This window comes from Microcebus murinus, chromosome 19 (assembly GCF_040939455.1).
Source record: "Microcebus murinus isolate Inina chromosome 19, M.murinus_Inina_mat1.0, whole genome shotgun sequence".
NCBI lineage: Eukaryota > Metazoa > Chordata > Mammalia > Primates > Cheirogaleidae > Microcebus > Microcebus murinus.
Window position 1 is genome coordinate 9460846 of NC_134122.1, and position 20519 is coordinate 9481364.

At 46.0% G+C, this 20519-nt stretch overlaps 1 protein-coding gene and 1 non-coding gene across 2 annotated transcripts in view; both read left to right on the forward strand.

Annotated features, from left to right (window-relative positions):
- TNFRSF17 (TNF receptor superfamily member 17) overlaps positions 1–20519 on the forward strand; it is a 114605-nt gene that overhangs the window by 86564 nt on the left and 7522 nt on the right. The window lies entirely within an intron of this gene.
- TRNAA-AGC (transfer RNA alanine (anticodon AGC)) lies at positions 6390–6461 on the forward strand. The gene has a single exon. It is a non-coding gene; the product is annotated as a tRNA-Ala (tRNA).

Here is a 20519-nt window from a genome sequence, read left to right on the forward strand (position 1 = left end):
TGGTGGGCCACGCTGGGGTCTTTGGAATGATCTTACATCATGCTGAATGGACAGCCCTGGGCATCCACGCGAAGTCCCGATACTCGCCCAAGTGGCGGCTGGGGCTGGAGTCTGCTCTGCCCCCCTCGTCAGGGCTCTGTGCTTCCAGGACAGGCACTGAACGCCAGCCAGTGTGCCAGAAAGGAATGTCGCCCTTCTGAACGTCCCATGGCAAATAATGACCAGAGACAGGGTTTCACTGTTTCTATGTAGCCCTGGTAAATAAAGGTGCCTAATGGGGGTTTCCAAATGCAAGTTCCAACGCGAGACAGGGCTCAGTCCTCACCTGGGAGTGAGACTTCCCCAGCCCTGGTCCCCTCAGTGGGTTTGTGACACCTACCTTCTCTGGGCTCTCAAATAAAAATCTCAGGCAGAAGTTTAAGAGGAGTAAGGTCAGGAGTAAGGTCCTTCACTCTCCCAAACTCCCATAGCCTATCATTGTCACCTCTCTAATTTATTCTCTTGTTACATCGTTTCAAAAACTCTCAGTAAATCCTACTGGGTTTCTTCCTAAAATATGTCTGTCTCACATCTTTTGGCTCTTCTGCATGTCTGTTTTATCAGCAACCCCTGCTGATACTGAGATTTTAGACTTCTGGCCTCAGAAATGAAAGAGAATAAATTTCTGTTGTTTTAAGCCTCCACGTTGTAATTTCCAAGTTGTTACCTAGGAAATTAATACATCTGGCAGTTATTTTGTTTGCTTATTATTTTAGATTTTTCCTCCACTTGAGAAGACTTTTATTTCATCATCTTTTGTATCCAGTGGGGTGTATAGCATGTAGTGAGTGCTAACAAAATAGTTCTGGGAGAATCAATTTTCTTACATCCAATTGGTCATACCAACTTTGGCTGTGCTCATCTCTGAATCCTGTGCATTGTTCTCTCTAAATCTGCGGTCCCCAGTCCCCGGCCACAGAGCTCTGCTGCCCCACCCCCACCCCACCATCCATCCATGGAAAAATTGTCCTCCATGAAACTTAGAAACCCGGCTGAACAGCAGGAGGTGAGCGGGGGTAAAAAGCTCCATCTATATTTATAGCTGTTCCCCATTGCTCACATCACTGCCTGAGCTCTGTGCCCTCACCCCCTCCACCCCCTGGGAAAAATTGTCTTTCATGAAACCGATCCCTGCCACCAAAAAGGTTGGGGACCACTGCTCTAAATATTGCAAAAGCCTTCCATCTGACCTTTCCCCTCTTTTTAACACAAATCTGATCTTCTCATTTTTCTCCTTTAAACTCATCACCCTTTACCCATACCCCTATTCTTGCTGTTGGACCTTGGTCAAGCTCTGTAATCTCTCGGTCTCAGCCTCAGTTTCCTCATCTGTGGAATGGGAGAAGTAATTGCACCTACCTTACCAGGTCGATGTGAAAATTAACTGAGAGTCTGTGCAAAGCCCACAGCACAATGCCCAGTGCATCGCAAGAGCCCTGTGAATGCTTAGCTTTTATTATTCAGGTCAGCATTTGTTTTGGATTGCGGCTAGAGACACGAGGCTATATAAATTGAGTCTTCTGTGAAGATGGGGGAAAACTGTTAGAAAAATCACATGTCTGAAGCAGGCTTTCCCAACAACTGTCAAAATGATGAAAAAGCAGAGTTTGCCTAGCAGTTTGGCCTGATGAAGTTTGGAAGAGACATCTATTTTGAAAGCATGAGTTTGCACATCGTTATATACACCAATGAAAATACATTAAATGAAATACTTGAAGTAGGCTCATGTTTATATTACAATGATGTCACTTGCAGCATAGGCATAATCTTAAATATAGAAATAAAGAAATTCACTTTAATCATAGCTCCAAATTGATGCTATTTCCTGGAAACCTCTTAATCAGGAAATTTCAAAAAGATGTTTAAAATGCATGGTAACACTTTTCAGAGCAATTCCAGAATTTAATGTGTGCAAATTATTCATATATTCATAATTTTATTGTAGCACATCAGATTTAGAGAATCAAGTGCAGGGTAAAGGGACTATCCATTAGCTGCTAAAAAAAAAGGCCCATGAGTGAAAGGAATTTAAATATTGTAACTACCTTCCTATCCACTGAGCGCTCTCATCAAAGTGCTCACTATTTGGCCGGGCGTGGTGGCTCACGTTTGTAATCCTAGCACTCTGGGAGGCCGAGGCGGGCGGATTGCTCAAGGTCAGGAGTTCAAAACCAGCCTGAGCGAGACCCTGTCTCTACTATAAAAATAGAAAGAAATTAATTGGCCAACTAATATATATATAAAAATCAGCCAGGCATGGTGGGGCATGCCTGTAATCCCAGCTACTCGGGAGGCTGAGGCAGGAGGATTGCTTGAGCCCAGGAGTTTGAGGTTGCTGTGAGCAAGGATGACACCATGGCACTCACTCTAGCCTGGGCAACAAAGCGAGACTCTGTCTCAAAAAAAAAAAAAAAAAAAAAAAGTGCTCACTATTTAATAAGGTTGGCAGTTCTCATTGAATTGAAAGGCTACATTGGTGGGAACCTTTCTTTTTATTTTTATTTATTTATTTATTTTTTTGAGACAGAATCTCACTCTGATGCCCAGGCTAGAGTGCCGTGGCATCAGCCTAGCTCACAGCAACCTCAAACTCCTGGGCTCAAGTGATCCTTCTGCCTCAGCCTTCCGAGTAGCTGGGACTACAGGCATGCGCCACCATGCCCAGATAATTTTTTCTATATATTTTAGTCGGCCAATTAATTTCTTTTTATTTTTAGTAGAGACAGGGTCTCGCTTTTGCTCAGGCTGGTGTTGAACTCCTGACCGTGAGCGATCCTCCCACCTTGGCCTCTCAGAGTGCTAGGATTAGGGAGCCTTTCTTTTTAAATAAACTTTCTTTTTTTAAATTTTTTTTGAGACAGAGAGTCTGGCTTTGTTGGCCAGGCTACAGTGAGTGTGGTAGTGTCAGCCTAGCTCACAGCAACCTCAAACTCCTGGGCTCAAGCAATCCTGCTGCCTCAGCCTCCCGAGTAGCTGGGATTACAGGCATGCGCCATCATGGCCAGCTCATTTTTTCTATATATATTAGTTGGCCCATTAATTTCTTTCTATTTATAGTAGAGACGGGGGTCTCGCTCTTGCTCAGGCTGCTTTCGAACTCCTGACCTCGAGCGATCTGCCCGCCTCGCCTCGGCCTCCCAGAGTGCTAGGATTACAGGCGTGAGCCACCGCACCTGGCCAATGAACTTTCTTTCACTAAGTCAGGCTTTCCCTCGAACTGGACCAAACTGTCATGTGACAAGCTGTTTTTCTGAAGCCGCTTTTGTTTGGTTTGGAAACTTTTAAAAATAGGTCCAGCAAGGAAGGGAATAAATGACTGAAAACGGAAACACAAACAAGCCTTGATGTTACAGCTAGCCCAGGGCAGCTGCCAGCCAAATGAGCATGCTGTTAATTATTTATTAAAATTAGAAACTCTCCTAAAAGTTAGTAGGAGAAACAGAGAGGCTTCTGGCTAGAGTGCTACATACAGCCTGGGAGGGTAGAATTGGAGCCTCAGGCAGTGCTATGGTTTGAATGTGCCCTCGGAGGTCACAGGTCACGTGTTGGAAACTTAATCACCAGTGCGGCCCTGTCGAGGTGTGGGACCTTTAAGAGTGGATTAGTTCTGGAGAGCTGTGCCCTGGCGAATGGGTTAACGTGTTGTTGCAGGGGTTAGTTCTTTGCAAAAGGATGAGTTCTGCCCCCTTCCCTCTCTCTCTCTTGCTTTCACGCTCTCTTGTCCTTCCGCCTTCTGCCATGCCATGATGTAGCAAGAAGACCCCCATCAGAGGCTGGCCCCTTGATCTTGGACTTCCCAGCCTCCACAACCAGGAGAAGTTAATTTCCGTTCATTATAAATCACCTAGTCTGGGCCGGGCGCCTGTAATCCTAGCACTCTGGGATGCCGAGGTGGGAGGATCGATTGAGGTCAGCAGTTCAAAACCAGCTTGAGCAAGAGCAAGACCCAGTCTCTACTAAAAATAGAAAAAAAAAAAAAAGAAAAAAAAATTAGCCAGGTGTGGTGGCATCTGCCTGTAGTCTCAGCTACTCGGGAGGCTGAGGCAGGAGGATCGCTTGAGCCCAGGAGTCTGAGGTTGCATTGAGCTAGGCTGACGCCATGGCCCACGGCACTCTGGTCTGGGCAACAGAGTGAGACTCAAATAAATAAAATAACTTAACCCAGCCTGTGGCATTCTGTTACAGTAGCATAAAATAGAGCAGCCATCTCTTCAAGTAGAAAACTCTGCTTATCCTTCCTTCCCTCTCTTCCTCTGTGTGTGTGTGTGTTTAATGGCTTTCCCACTTGGTGATGTATCTGTTTCTGAATCCATCTCAGCAGTAGTTGGGGGTCCTTGGGCTCCTAGAATCACTAGGAGAATACTGTTTGACAGGAAGATTCTCTGGGGGTTTCAAAGACTTGGGACTGTACCCACGCCATGAGAATTGAACAACCACCTGACCCATGCCTCGTAGGAGAGAACTTTCTCCACTGTTTTATTTTATTTCTACTAAAAATAGAAATAAATTAATTGGCCAACTAAAAATATATGTAGAAAAAATTAGCCAGGAATGGTGGCACATGCCTGTAGTCCCAGCTTCTTGGGAGGCTGAGGCAGGAGGATTGCTTGAGCCCAGGAGTTCGAGGTTGCTGTGAGCTAGGCTGACACCATGGCACTCTATCCGGAGCAACAGAGTGAGACTCTGTCTGGAAAAAAAAAAAAAGACTCATAGCAGCATTATTCATAATAGCTAAAAAGTAGAACTGACCCGAATGTCCATGAACTGATGATTAAACAAAATTTGGTACGTCCATATAATAAACCATTATTCAGCCACGGAAAGGAATGAAGTTACTGATCCATGCTACAACATGGATGACCTTGAAATGTATAGGAAATATCCAGACAAAGCAAATCCATAGATACAGAAAGTAGATGAGTGGTTGTTAGGGGCTGGAGGAAGGGGGAGTGGAGAGTGACTACCAACAGATGCAAAGTTTATTTTGGGGGTGATGAAAATTTTCTGGAATTAGATAGTGGTGATTGGTGCACAACTCTAACCACCGAATTATACACTTTAAAAGGGTAATCTTTATGGAAAGTGAATTATATCCCAATAAAGCTGTTATTAAAAATAAAATAAAATGGCCACCATCTATTGAGTCCTTGCTGAGTGCCAGGCAGTGACCTCCAGGGTTGGCCCAAGGCAATCTAAACCTGTCAGTGATCAAATACTCCTTCTCTCTGGGCGGACCACGCCCACTGCACATGGCCACTGTCCTAAGCATCATCTCATCTCCCAGCAACTCAAGTTATACCTAATATCATTATCATTTCTCTTCCACGGAGGAAGTAACCAAAGCTCAGACAAGTTAAGGAAATTTGACCCACGCCACAGGACTAGTAAAGGGGCTTGGCCGGGATTTCAAGTCGCAGTCTGACTCCGTGGTGTCACTATTCCAGGGACGAACGTTCCCTGCGGTTTGAGATTGCTCTTCCATCTAAAGGAGAGCAAGGGTCAGGAAAAGGAAGTGTGCATTCAAAAGTCAAAGCAAGAGAAGCAGCGTGACATGCAACGTTGCATTCTGTGTCCCAGAGGGAAGGACAGTCACCTTGAGAGTCATGCCAGGAACCCAATTTTCACATTCAGTCAGAGGCAGCAGTTCTGAGGCTTTCTGGCCCCCAGATGGGAGACGTTATAAATGACTGTGACTGCGAATCTTTCTGCCCCCTCACTTTTGCTCAGGTATTTTAAAGCAAACCTCAGACATCATAGCTATTCATCCTTACCTACTTCAATATACAGCTCTACAAATTTTTTTTTTTTTTTTTTTTTTTTTGAGACAGAGTCTCACTTTGTTGTCCAGGCTAGAGTGAGTGCCGTGGCGTCAGCCTAGCTCACAGCAACCTCAAACTCCTGGGCTTGAGTGATCCTTCTGCCTCAGCCTCCCGAGTAGCTGGGACTACAGGCATGTGCCACCATGCCCGGCTAATTTTTTTTTTTTTTTATATATATATCAGTTGGCCAATTAATTTCTTTCTATTTATAGTAGAGACGGGGTCTCGCTCTTGCTCAGGCTGGTTTTGAACTCCTGACCTTGAGCAATCCGCCCGCCTCGGCCTCCCAAGAGCTAGGATTACAGGCGTGAGCCACAGCGCCCGGCCAGCTCTACAAATTTTGAGCATTTTTCTTACATAATCACACCTAACAAAATGGATAGTAATTCCTGGGTATCTTCCAATACTCCAGTCCATTTTTTAATGTCTCTCAGTTATCTCATAAAGGTCTTTTTAATAGTTTGTGTGAATCAGGAATCCAATAAGCTCTACCAACCATTATATTTTAAAAAGAAAGGGTAAGAATTCCCAGGGGGTGTAGCTCAGTGGTAGAGCGCATGCTTAGCATGCATGAGGCCCTGGGTTCGATCCCCAGCACCTCCAATTCTGTCTTTCTCTCATGGGTCCTTCTTCCTCCTGCAATCAAATATCAGCAATGTTGGCTGAGTGCTGTGGCCCACTCCTGAGCCCAAGGCAGGAGGATTGCTTGAGGTTAAGAATCACTGGAGCCCAGGGGTTTGAGGTTGCAATGAGCTGTGGTGACACCATTGTACCCTAGCCCAGGTGACAGAGACCTTTAAAAAAAAAAAAGAATTGGCTATATTTATGTGAGCCTATTTCTGGCTCTCTATTATATTCTCTTAATATATGTTTCTTCACCAATAACACACTGTCTTAATTACTGTAGTGTTATAATAAGTCTTATAAGTGAATAGCACAATTTCTCCAACTTTATTCTTTTTGAAAATTGTTTTAGCTATTCTAGTTTCATTGCCTTTCCATATGAATTTTTAGGATCAGCTTGTTTGTATGTATAAGAAATCCTACTGGATTGGTTGGAATAGATCAATTCGGACAGAACTGACATTTTTACTGTGTTAAGTCTGTCATGTACAGAGTATATTTCTTCATTTATGTAGGTCTTCTTTGATTTTTATCATCAATGTTTTGTGGTTTTCAGCATTCATATCCTGTACATGTTTTGTCAGGTTTATATCTATTTAGTTTATCTGTTGGTGGAGAGCTATTGTAAATGTATCGTTTTTTGAGTTTCAGTTTCTAATTATACACTTCTAGTATACAGATGTACAATGGATTTTTGTGCTTTGAGCTTATATCCCATGCTACACTAACTTATTTACTGGTTCTAGAAGTCTTTTTGGTAGTTTCCTTGGGATTTTCTTATGTAGACAATCAAATCTCTGTGAATAGAGACAGTTTTATTTCTTCCTTTCTAACATATTTGCCTTAGCCGGGCATGGTGGCTCATGCTGTAATCCTAGCACTCTGAGAGGCCGATGCAGGAGGATCGCTTGAGCTCAGGAGTTTGAGACCAGTCTGAGTAAGAGCGAGACCCCGTCTCCACTAAAAATAGAAAAAAATTAGCTGGGCATCGCAGTATGTGCCTGTAATGCCAGCTACTTGGGAGGCTGAGGCAGGAGGATCCCTTGAGCCCATGAGTTGGAAGTTGCAGTGAGCTACAATGATGCCACTGCACTCTACCCAGGGTGACAGAGTGAGACTCTGTCTCAAAAAAAAAAAAGAAAAAGAAAAAGAAAAAAATGTAAAAAAAAGTAATAATATACATGCCTTTTATTTATTTTTATTGCCATCTTTGTACTTTTAAGCTACTTATATCATCATATTCGAAGTAACTGTCTTGTAGAAAGCACATATTTTAGACATGCTCCCCACCAATTCTCACAATCTCTGTCTTTTTTTTTTTCTTTTCAGAAGTTGTGCAAATCTGTCTTTTAATATTTGTGTTTAGACTATTTATATTTATTAATATGTTTAAATTTAGGTCCATCTTTTTAAAATTTGTTTTCTATTTTTTTTTTTTTCTCTTTGTTTTCACTTCTCTGTTTTCTTTTTCCTGTCATCTCTTGGGTTATTCAAACCCAGTTTTTTGGTATTCCAAGAGAATGTAAGCAGATGACAAGGTGACCTGTTGTTGCTTTAGCAGGCAGTCAGGGTAGTTAGCTTCAGGCTGAAGATCCTTATCCATCTTCTGTGGGCCGTGGTGCCAATGTCAGTCCACCTTGCGAAGGCTTTGCAGTGTCAGTGAGATCTGCCCTGTGCCACCCAACAGCCAGCCCAGGGTGTGGACGAGGCAGTGGTCTGTCTCAAAGTTCTCAAGGCCTTTTATATTTGGATAAGCCCAGGAGTTCATAAATGATTTTTATGGGGTCACTTCCCCAAGTTTATCCATTTCCATGACAACCTGGGTACTTTCTAGGTCTCTGGGGACCCCTCTTTTGATCCTGTAGCCTGGATCTGGGGCTTCAGTCACCCCACTCTGGACCCACTTCTATGGCTGCAACCACATCCAGGGCCAAGCGATGGGAGAACTGGAGGAAAACTCACCTGTGCTTTGCTAGCACTTCACATCCTCCTCTTCGTCTCCACTCATTGTCACTGTCACTGTCACTGGGCATTCTGGCCCAGTATTGTAGCTGCAACCAGTGAGAGACACAAAGAGGTGTGTGCTCACATCACTGTACCTACAGCTAGAATCCCTCGTGTCATTCTATTTTATTTCTTTTTGTTTTTTTTTTCTCTACACTCCTGTTTCAGATCTCATGTCATTTTAGAAGATTTTGATGTACGTTCTTAAACTTAGTTCTTATTCTGACACATTTTTCAGTCTTCACTTTTCAAAATATTGTGTCAAATACTTATTTTGTGGCCGGGCGCGGTGGCTCACGCCTGTAATCCTAGCACTCTGGGAGGCCTAGGCGGGCGGATTGCTCCAGGTCAGGAGTTCGAAACCAGCCTGAGCAAGAGTGAGACCCTATCTCTACTATAAATAGAAAGAAATTAATTGGCCAATTAATACATATATAGAAAAAATTAGCCCGGCATGGTGGCACATGCCTGTAGTCCCAGCTACTTGGGAGGCTGAGGCAGGATTGCTTGAGCCCAGGAGTTTGAGGTTGCTGTGGGCTAGGCCGACGCCACAGCACTCATTCTAGCCTGGGCAACAAAGTGAGACTCTGTCTCAAAAAAAAAAACAAAAAACTTATTTTGTGAACTAAAAAATACCAAACCTAAATTTGTTTAGGATGATCCTGAGAAGAAATCGAATCATTGCTCTCAGTATTCTGATATGTAATCATCTCCCTAATGAACTTTTTTTTTTTTTTTGTGGGTTTTTTTTTTTTTTTTTTTTTTGAGACAGAGTCTCGCTTTGTTGCCCAGGCTAGAGTGAGTGCCGTGGCGTCAGCCTAGCTCACAGCAACCTCAAACTCCTGGCTCAAGCAATCCTCCTGCCTCAGCCTCCCAAGTAGCTGGGACTACAGGCATTCGCCACCATGCCCGGCTAATTTTTTGTATATATATTAGTTGGCCAATTAATTTCTTTCTATTTATAGTGGAGACGGGGTCTCGCTCTTGCTCAGGATGGTTTCGAACTCCTGACCTCGAGCAATCCGCCCGCCTCGGCCTCCCAGAGAGCTAGGATTACAGGCGTGAGCCACCGCGCCCGGCCCCTAATGAACTTTTGAGTGGGGACTTGCTTAATCTAATGTAGATTAAAAGGGAATATCCACAGATCTGAGATGATTAAAAGGGATCAAAAGTTCTGGTGTGAAAACATTTGTGTTTCCAATATAAAGAGAATGTTAATGGCATCTCCCCACTGCTGGGTGGATGGTAGATGAAGACCCCTCCTACAAGATCCCCATAGAACACCCCGTCACCTGGAAAGAATGATTTGTAATTAACTACTGCTCGATGCCTTTCTTCCCTGCACAGCCGAGCTCCCCAAGGCAGACACTGTAACCATTTTGTCCACTTCTCCACTTTGCACGGTGTGTCGGGCGGATAGCGGGCACTCAGTAGAAATCCGATGACTGAAGGATTGAATGGATGTTCTTGGGGGTTATTATAAAGGATATTACAGAGTAAACACATGAACCACCAGATGAAGAGGTACGTAGGGCAAGTTCTGGAAGAGTTCCAAGTGGAGGAGCTTCTGTCCCTGAGGAGTTGGGATGTGCCACCTTCCCAGCACATGGATGTGTCCACCAACCCGGAAGCTCTGTTAACCCTGTGCTTCGGGGATTTTCGTGGAGGCTTCATCACATAGGCGTGATGCGTCATTAACTTCGTCTCCAGCCCCTGTTCCTCCCAGAGGCTGGGCGGTGGACCTGAACTCCCAAGCTGCTAACCATGGCGCGGTCTTTCTGGTGAGCACCCTCATCCTGAAGGTCTCCACGAGCCTGTTGAGAGTCACCTCATTAGTACAATAGATGCTCCCGTCACCCAAGAAATTCTCAGGGACTTAGGGGCTCTGTAAGATTTTCTTATCACTTGGGAAATTACAAAAGTTATAGGAGCTCTGTGTCAGGAACCTGGGACAGAGGCCAAATATATATTTCTTATTATGTCATATCCCCCAAATACGGGATAATTTTACCTCGAGATCCTTAACACATTAACTGCTACGTGAGTTGTATTTAACTCATGCAAGTTTTGAGCCTGGGGCCTTGTGAAGCAAAACCCTGCATGCAGATGGTTCATGAAAATCTTACTTGTTGATGTTCTTATTGTTACAATTAACATTGACAATTTAATTCTAAAAACATGGATCATGCTGCATATAACTGAGGCACAGGAAACAATAAAAAATATTAAAATTTTCATTAAATTATAAAGGATTGTTTTATTTTTGAAGTTTTTAATTCTCTCTTTGTAATAAAACACCGTGGGCCGAGGGAAAAAATTTTTTTTCTAGTGTGGCAGTCAATGTGTTAACCAATTATATCAGCAAAAACCCTATTTCTAAATAAGGTCACATGCTGAGGTTCCAGGCGGACGTGAATTCTGAGTGGGGTGGAGAGGGGACACTGTTTGACCAGTGACACAGCACACCTGGGGAGGTCCTGCGTGTGGCGCAGACAGCACCTGCCTTGTCTCCTCTCAGCTCACCCCGAGTCAGCTGTTGGGGCAACTCATGATGACGCTAGTCGGCTCAGGCTGCCATAACAAAACTCCATGAACTGGGCGGCTTAAACGACAGAAATGTATTTCGTCATAGTTCTGGAGGCTAGAAGTCCAAGAGCAAAGTGTCGGCAGGTGCGGTTTCAGGTGAGACCTCTCTCCCTGGCTTGCAGACGGCCGCCTTCTGGCAGTGTCCTCACCTGGCTGTCTCTCTGAGCATCCTGCTGTCTGTCTCTTTCTTAGGAGGACACCAGCCCTGGTGGTTTAGGGCCCACCTTAACAGCCTCATTTTAACTTAGTCACCTTTTTAAAGGTCCAATCTCCTAGTACAGCCACATTCAGAGGTACTGAGGGTTAGAAATTCAGCATATGAATGCAGGGGGGGGGGGCCCAGTTCAGCCCCAAACCCTCATTATTTGCATTACTTCACATCCTCCTTTCTTCACTCCCCCCCCCCCTTCTCCCTGTTGCTGCCCAGTTTGCACCTTCGAAATAAACCATTGGCATTTTCATCCTTGCCTAAGGCTCTATTTTCCAGGAAATTTAGGCTAATACAGTGTTATTAGAAAAAAAACAACAAAACCCTGCATTTTTGCACCAAGTCCATGTTCCATGTCACCATGGAGTTCAGTGAAATCGTTTCTATGTTGTAAACTGGGTCACAACACTGCCTTGCTAAACACGCACCATGGCTTCCCAGGGCACTTGGACTAAAACCCTGACCCCCAACCCCACAGGGCCCTACCTGAGCGGTGCCCCGCTCACCTCTCCGTCCCCAGCTCCAGCACACTCCAGCCCACACGGCCTCTTCCAGATCCTCCAGCTCAACGGGGAGCCCTCCCTCGCCTCGGGGGCATTGCCTTTGCTGTTCCCTCTGCCCAGAACACTGTTCCCAGGTGGGTCACATGGCTGCCTTCTCTTGACCTGGTGGGTCTCAGATTAAATGTTACTTCCTGGGCATTTTTTATTAATACCTGGCGCCGTCATAACAGAGTACTATGCATTTGGTGGCTCAAGCCAGAAGCGTGCAACCCAGGTGTGAACAGAACCATGCTCTCTCTGGTTTTGGGGGAGCATCCTTCCCTGCCTCTCCTCGCTCCTGGTGGTTGCTGGCAGTCGCTGGTGTTCCCTGGCTTGCAGCCGCAGCACGCCAGTCCCTGCCCCGTCTTCACGTGGTCTCCTCCCTGTTTCTGTCTGTGTCTCTTCTCCCCTTCTCAAGGACACTATTCGTACGGGATTAGGGCCCACTGCAATCCAGCGTGACCTGATTTTAACTTGATTATATCTGCAAAGATTCTATTTCCAAATAAGATCCCATTCACAGGTACTGGGCAGGGGTGTTGGGGGGACAGTTCCCCTGAGCACAAGTCCCAGGGCACCTTCCTCCTTCTACCCCCTGGCAGTGGACACCTCTATCCAGGGACTGGGTAAACTGTAGGGAAAAGAAGTTTCTATTTTCCTTCAGGTTCTTCCTCCTCCTTCAGCTCTTCCCCTTATTCCTTCGAGATGCTTCCCCCCATACACAGTCTGACGCCACCTTGGCGAGTGCTTCTTGGAAGACCCCAACTAACACTGGCGTTTCTTTCCCCTCCGCCCTCACCTCTTCTCAGTTTCAGTCTTAGCACCGTGCTTTCTCCTTAGTGGCATTTTCACAATAGCATGTACTTTATTTATTATGTTAATTTTTTTGGTTTTCCCTACAAGATTCTAAGTGCTGTTAGGGCAGGAACCACGTCTAAAATGAACTCACTGTTGCACCTTGGTGCTTGGTATACTATCTGGTATACAGTAGGCCCATGATCAACTTTATTGGATGGAAGGATTTTTCTCTGCTTCTTAAATCATCTGACCACGCAGCTGCCACTCTCGGGACGTTCTATGGCTTTTGGTGGTTGATGCTTAGAGCGGAGACAAAAAGCGTCCCTAGGAAAAAGAAAATCGAAGCTTATGGCAGCTTTACTTACAGTTTCCGAAACTCGGAAACAACTAAGATGTCCTTCAGTAGGTGAATGGATACACTGTGGTACATCCAGATGATAGACTATTACTCAGTGTGAAAAAGAAATGAGCTATGGAGCCGTGAAAAGACATGGAAGAAATCGAAATGCACACTACTGAGTGAAAGAAGCCAGTCTGAAAAGGCTACATACTGTATGATCCCAGCTCTATGACGTTGTGGAAAAGGCAAAACTACGGACACAGTAAAAAGATAAGTGGTTGCCAAGGGTTGGGTGGGGAGAGATGAGCAGGCAGAGCATGGGGGATTTTTAGAGTGGTGAAAATAAATGATCCTATAATAATGGATACATAGATAGCATCATACGTTTGTCTAAACTCACACAGTGTACAACGCCAGGAGTGAAACTTAATGCACGCTATGGACTTGCGGTGACAGTGATGTGTCGGTGTAGGTTCATTGGTATGCCAGACGCGTGAACTCTGCACTCCGATGGGGGTATTGCTAACGGGGGGCGCCTGTGTGGGCAGGGGGGCCACGTGGGAAATGTCCCCACCTTCTTCTCAATGTCGCCGTGAATCTAAAGCTGCTTCAAAAAAAATTAAATCTTGAAAAAAAGAATAAGAAATCAACCTTCCCTGACCTGGGAGCCTCACCACTGTGAACAGTCGAGACGCCCTGGAAATCAGAGTGAAGCCACTTGGAAAAAATTCTAAAGAGCTGACGGAACATGGCACTTCTGATCGTGCGTGCGGGAGAAAGCAGTTCAGAGGGGCTGATCTTCAAAGGGAATCTTCCCCGGAAACTAGCAGAGAGCCTCGAGAATTGGCCCCACATCAAATTAGCCTTTTCATGTCGCCAAGCAAACAAGGCTTCTGAGGAAGGCGCAGAGATCTAAGGAAGAGAGGAAGATCGTGGTCTTGGCGCTAGTCTCCGCCCTGGCCCGGCTCGCCCAGCAGGACGCCTGAGCTCCCCGCTTCATTAGACCCTGCCTGGGAGCTGCTTCATCGCCCCGTTCCCCTGAGCCCAAGGCCCACTTCCCTCTGGCTGTTTCACGTTGACGAAGAAACTAACCTGAATGCAGAGTTTCGGCTTCCTCTGTGTTCTTGTTACTTTTGTGTTCCTTTGAGGCTTCTTTCCTTGTGGAGTGCAGTACGCTGGAAAGGGCTTGCTCGGGAGTGTACAGTTATCATAGAGAAGTTTTTAGTGCGAGTAAAGAGACAATCTCGCAGAAGGTTAATACAACGGCTCTGGACTCTGCGTCAGGATAGGTGAGGTTCTGTTGCAGTAACAAGCAATACCTAAATCTCGGGCTTTATTTCCCATCCACGCAGCATGTCTGCCTTAGTCTACTCAGGCGACTGTAACAAAATACCATAGAGTGGGTGGCTTACGCAGCAGAAATTTCTCGTAGTTCTGGACACGGGAAAGTCCCAGATCAAGGTGGTGGCGATTCAGTGGTGAGGGCTCGCTTCCTGGCTTGGAGACAGCCACCTTCTCGTCTTCTCCTCACTTGGCCTTTCCCTGCCGTGTGCTCATTGAGAGGGGGATCTCTCTTTCTGCCTCTTCTTATGTGGGCACTAGTTCCATCAGGAGTGCTCTACTTTCATGACTTCATCTAAACCTAATCACTTCTCAAAGGTCTCGTCTCCAAATACCAACACATTGGGGGTTAGAGTTTTTTTTTTTTTTTGAGACAGAGTCTCACTTTGTTGCCCAGGCTAGAGTGAGTGCTGTGGCGTCAGCCTAGCTCACAGCAACCTCACACTCCTGGGCTCAAGCGATCCTCCTGCCTCAGCCTCCCGAGTAGCTGGGACTACAGGCATGCGCCACCATGCCCAGCTAATTTTTTCTATATATATTAGTTGGCCAATTAACTTCTTTCTATTTATAGTAGAGATGGGGTCTTACTCTTGCTCAGGCTGGTTTCGAACTCCTGACCTTGAGTGATCCGCCCACCTTGGCCTCCCAGAGTGCTAGGATTACAGGCGTGAGCCACCGCGCCCGGCCTGTGGGTTAGAGTTTTAACATAGGACTCTTTGGGGGACACAAACCTTCAGTCCATAACAGTGTCCCTTCTGGGTCAGCTGGGGCTGTGCTCCACATGGTCCTCCTGTTGGAACCCAGGCCACAGAGCATCCCCAGTCACCATGGCAGAGGGAAGGAGGATGTGGCTCAGAAAGCTTCTGCTTTCAAGTGACACACGTCCCTCCAGATCCCATCTCCTTGATCAAAAACAAGTTACAGGCCGGGCGCAGTGCCTCACACCTGTAATCCTAGCACTCTGGGAGGCTGAGGCGGGAGGATCACTTAAGCTCAGGAGTTCAAGACCAGCCCGGTCCAAAGCGAGATTCCGTCTCTACTAAAAATAGAAAAAATTAGCAGGGCATGGTGGTGTGCACCTGTAGTCCCAGCTGCTCGGGAGACTGAGGCAGGAGGATCTTTTCAGCCAGGAAGTTCGAGGTTACAGCGCGCTATAATCACACCACTGTACTCCAGCCTGGGTGACAGAATGAGACCCTATCTCAAAACTAGAGAAAACATCTACCTATAGACGCAGTATTGCAATGATCTTTGAATTTCTTGAAGATATTTCTATACTTTAAGAAAAGGTAAGAGTTTTTTGGTCTGGACTTGTAGCTTTCTTTAGGCCACTGTGCCCACTCTAGTGCTACATATAAGTCATCTAGCGGTTGCCTGTTACCATCTACCTTAGCACTAATTCCTTGCCTTAACTCATTTTTCAAACTCTCATCTACCCTGCCCTCCAGTCTTGCCCAGCCTTCTTGTGGCATCTTTCCTTGCCATTCCAACATATGATGCTTAATATTTTCCTGGCTTTGGTGTTTGAATAGCCTCGGTTCACCCTTAACCCCCATTTATGTGGGGCTGCCCTCTTACTATACTGTTTTATTCAGCCCTGGGAAAATAACCTCCCCAGAGGTTGGCTGACTCTGAGCTTCTCATTAATAATAACCAAATCACTAAGGTTTGCTCAGCACTTACTCAGGGCCCAGGAACTGTGCTCATAAATTTTCTACACATAAATTTATGCACTCCGTAAATGGTCTCATTTAATCCTCCCAACAATGCAGAAAGTTGGCACTATTGTCATTTATCCTGTCCTGGATGAGGAACAGAAAGGTTAAGTTCCTTGCCCAAGGCCACACAGGCTCCACTGTGTTAGAGCCAAGATTCAGATTTTTCTGGCTTCAAGACTTGTGCCTATGGCGGCGGCTCACACCTGTAATCCTAGCACTCTGGGAGGCCGAAGTGGGTGGATCGCTCAAGGTCAGAAGTTCGAAACCAGCCTGAGCAAGAGTGAGAACCCGTCTCTACCAAAAAATAGAAAGAAATTAATTGGCCAACTAACAATATAGAAAAAATTAGCTGGGCATGGTGGCACATGCCTGTAGTCCCAGCTACTTGGGAGGCTGAGGCAGGAGGATTGCTTGAGCCCAGGAGTGTGAGGTTGCTGTGAGCTAGGCTGACCCCATGGCACTCTAGCCCGGGCAACAGAGTGAGACTCTGTCTCAAAAAAAAAAAAAGACTTGTGCCTAGTGCATACTGCTGTGCAGCTCTGTGGGCAGGATCTGGACAGTTTTGTGTGAATATTTAAACTGTAGGTTCAAAACATCAAGGTTAAAGAGAGGACATCAGTCAGTGTTGGCCCAGGGAGCTGAGCCACCATGAATGTTAATTACAGGATCAGGGAAGGAATTAAATCTTGCACAATTGCTGGTCTAATTATAGGAATTAGACCTTACACAATCGCTGGAGGATCTGGAGAGGTGAAGGTCTGGGAAGGGGAGGTGAGGGCCAGAGGAGTCATCAACCAGTCAGTTTGAGAGGTCAGGAATATCCAGTTGCCAGAGTGTGGCCTGGATGGGGCAGTCCACGGCATGGTCTAGGTTGCCTCTGTACAGCTCCTGCCTCTGTGGCTCAGCCAGGCATTCAGTGGCAGGGCTCAGGCCACTGTTGGTCAGCAAGGCCAGCATCTGGGGAGAAGAGCTGGACATGGAGCAGAAGGAGAATGGAGACATGCTTGAATCCACTGGGCATCTTTGCAGCCATCCATACCCACATGTGACGGTGAGAGAGAACAGAGAACAAAGATGCTGCAGATACTCCAGAGAACAGATGCTGCAGGTGCCACAGCCCATCTGCTCTCCAGGCCTCATGCACATTCCTCTTCCTGTATCCTGGGACCATACAGGGATGGGCATCCTGGGAATCAGAGCTCCCAGAGTAACCAAGTCAGGATAGCACAAGCCAGCAAAAGGTTATTTAAGGAAGTCAAGGGAAGGCAAGGATTGCTTGTGTAGTCAATCCTTGGGATGGTTTATGTTATGTGTCATCTTGACTGGGCCACAGGGTACCCAGATATCAGGTCAAACTTTCTTGGTGTGTCGGGGGGGGGGGTATTTTTGGATGAGATTAACACTTGGATTTGGAGATTGAGAAAAGCAGATGGCCCTCCCTTCCCCTCTAATCGGGTCAGGCCTTATCCAGTCGGCTGAAGGTACAACAAGAAGCAAAGGGCTGACCTTTCTGAGAGTGAGAGAACCCTCAGTCCTGGGGCGCTGGTCTCTTCTTGCCTTCAGACCTGACCTGAAAGAGCAGCTCTCCTTGGGTCTCAAGCTACTGGTTCTTGGGTTGGAATTTACACCTCGGCTCTCCTGGGTCTCTAGCTTGTTGAGAGTAAATCTTGGGACCTTATCGTGTGAGCCAATTCCTTATAATAGATCTTTTTTCAATCTATGGGTATATGTGTGTGTGTATATGTGTATATGCACTGTTGGTTCCGTTTCTCTGAAGAACAGTGACTAATACAGGCCTAGTTATCTCTTTCCAAGGGAAAAATCTACCAAGGTCCTAAGAAGGAATTGTGTACTTTTGGTTTTCAGTTAACGGCTAAAGGTCAAAATGTTCTGCTGTAAAAACTTTCCCACAGCAGCTGGGTGTGGTGGCTCATGCCTGTAAATCCTAGCACTTTGGGAGGCCGAGGCAGGAGGATCACTTGAGCTCAGGAACTTGAGGTTACAGTGAGCTATGATGAGGCTACTGCACTATAGCTGGGGTGACAGAGGGAGACCCTGCCTTTAAAAAAAACAAAACAAAACAAAAAAACTTGTTGACAGTTTAGCAATTTTGGAAAACAAATCTTTAGTTGGATGGTCTTCCTTGCAGAACAAGCCACTGATGCTTTGCAAGTTTGAGGCAGCACCGCTTTGCTTCCTTAGAGCTGTGAGTGGCAGTCGAGGCTTGAGGCTGACTCGGGAACTGGCTTCCCCTCTGTTCTGCGTCATGCAAAGCCAGACACAGATTCATTTAGTGGCATTGTTACACCAACACCCGCCTCATGAAAGTTTTAAACATCCTTGTTTTAAAGTCACGCTCCGTCTGTTTCACTGCTGCTCTGCTAAGTCCCCAAGTCACAGTCTTTGAGAACTGGAGGGAATTGTGGCGATAACCTGGCCTAGTTTTTCCCAAACTGTGTTCCACAAAGTTTATGTTCCTACATGCTCATAGGCGATCCTTGCAAAAGGGGATTCTATGATCGAGTAGGTTTGATAAAGGCAAGTATTTGTTCTTCTCTTGGAGAATCCAAAGTTACTTTAATATAGTAAAGTTTGAGACCCTGATTAGACTTCTTTTTTTTTTTTTAAAGCCAGTCAAATTTAGCAGTGGGGGGTTGAATACCAACTTTAGTGACACTAATGTTAATAAGTTCTGATAACTGGGCCAGGCATGGTGGCTCACGCCTGTAATCCTAGCACTCTGGGAGGCTGAGGTGGGCGGATTGCTCAAGGTCAGGAGTTCGAAACCAGCCTGAGCAAGAGCAAGACCCTGTCTCTACTATAAATAGAAAGAAATTAATTGGCCAACTAATATATATAGAAAAATTTAGCCGGGCATGGTGGCGCATGCCTGTAGTCCCAGCTACTCAGGAGGCTGAGGCAGAAGGATTGCTTGAGCCCAGGAGTTTGAGGTTGCTGTAAGCTAGGCTGACGCCACGACACTCACACTAGCCTGGGCAACAAAGTAAGACTCTGTCTCAAAAAAAAGAGTTCTGATAACTGATTAGACTTTGAAGTGGAGACATTGAGCAGGCGGTTGATTTGGGTCTGGATTTCGGGCAAGGTTGGAGTTGGATACATACATAGGTTTGGGAGTTCACACGTTTAAAACTATGAGTTTAGAAGAAACAAGGGGGTGTGTTTAGAAGAAACCAGGAGGTCTGAGGGGCTGCAGCTGTCTTATGATCATGAATCGGATCTGGGAACAGAGCCAAGACCAGAGAGGTCATGCTGAGCCAGTGAGAGAGAAACCAGGACACTGTTGGACTTGACTGGGCCCCCTAAATCTGATTCTACCACTGGACTTTTTAGCTATAAAGCCAGAAAATTCCCTTTTCACTTAAGGCCTTACATTATTTCTTATGGAAGGAGTCATGTCTAGTATGACATCTTCCACCTTCTTCTGCCCATTTATCTCTGTCTCTCAGGGAGCTGTGCTTCCCATCTTCTTACCTGTCACGCAGGAGAATAGGAATTAGCCTCTCACCCCCACGAGGAGGAGTAAACAGGTGGGCCTCACTTACCCAGGGAAGTGTCTCTTGGCAACATTTCAGGCATCAGTGGAAGGATCAGTTAATAATTGGTTAGTATGGTTATGAATTTTATTTTATTTCTTCTTCTTATATTTTAGAGTCAGGGTCTCACACTGTGCTGGAGTGCAGTGGTACAATGATAACTCACTACAACCTTGAACTTCTGGGCTCAAGTGATCCTCCTGCCTCAGCCTCCTAAGTAGCTGGGTCTATAGGTGTACACCACCACGCCTGGCTAAATGTTGCCCAAGCTGGTCTGAAACTCCTGGCCTCAAGCGATCCTCCTGCCTCAGCCTCCCAAAGAGCGGGGATTACAGGTGTGAGCCACTGCACCCAGTCCCTGTGATGTACCTTTCACATGAGAACATGCCTGTCTCACTCTTTCTGATGGCTGTGTAGTATTCCCTTGTGAGGCCCCCACGATGGACAGTCAGGTTGTCCCATGCTTTAGTGAATATACATAATGCTGCAGTGAACTTTCTCGGACGTGTGACTTCAAGCAAGCACCTGAGCAAGTACACCTGTCAGACACCACAGTGCTTTCTTTCCAAAGAGTTCACAAAGCTTTATGCTTCCTGTGTTCTCCTGGCTTCCTGGCACGGCTCACATGGGCTGCCTCTTCTTGCTCACCACCCCATTTTTTTTTTTTTTTTTGAGACAGAGTCTCGCTTTGTTGCCTGGGCTAGAGTGAGTGCCGTGGCGTCAGCCTAGCTCACAGCAACCTCAAACTCCTGGGCTCAAGTGATCCTGCTGCCTCAGCCTCCCGAGTAGCTGGGACTACAGGCATGCGCCACCATGCCTAGCTAATTTTTTCTATATATATATCAGTTGGCCAATTAATTTCTTTCTATTTATAGTAGAGACTGGGTCTCGCTCTTGCTCAGGCTGGTTTCGAACTTCACCCGCCTCGGCCTCCCAGAGTACTAGG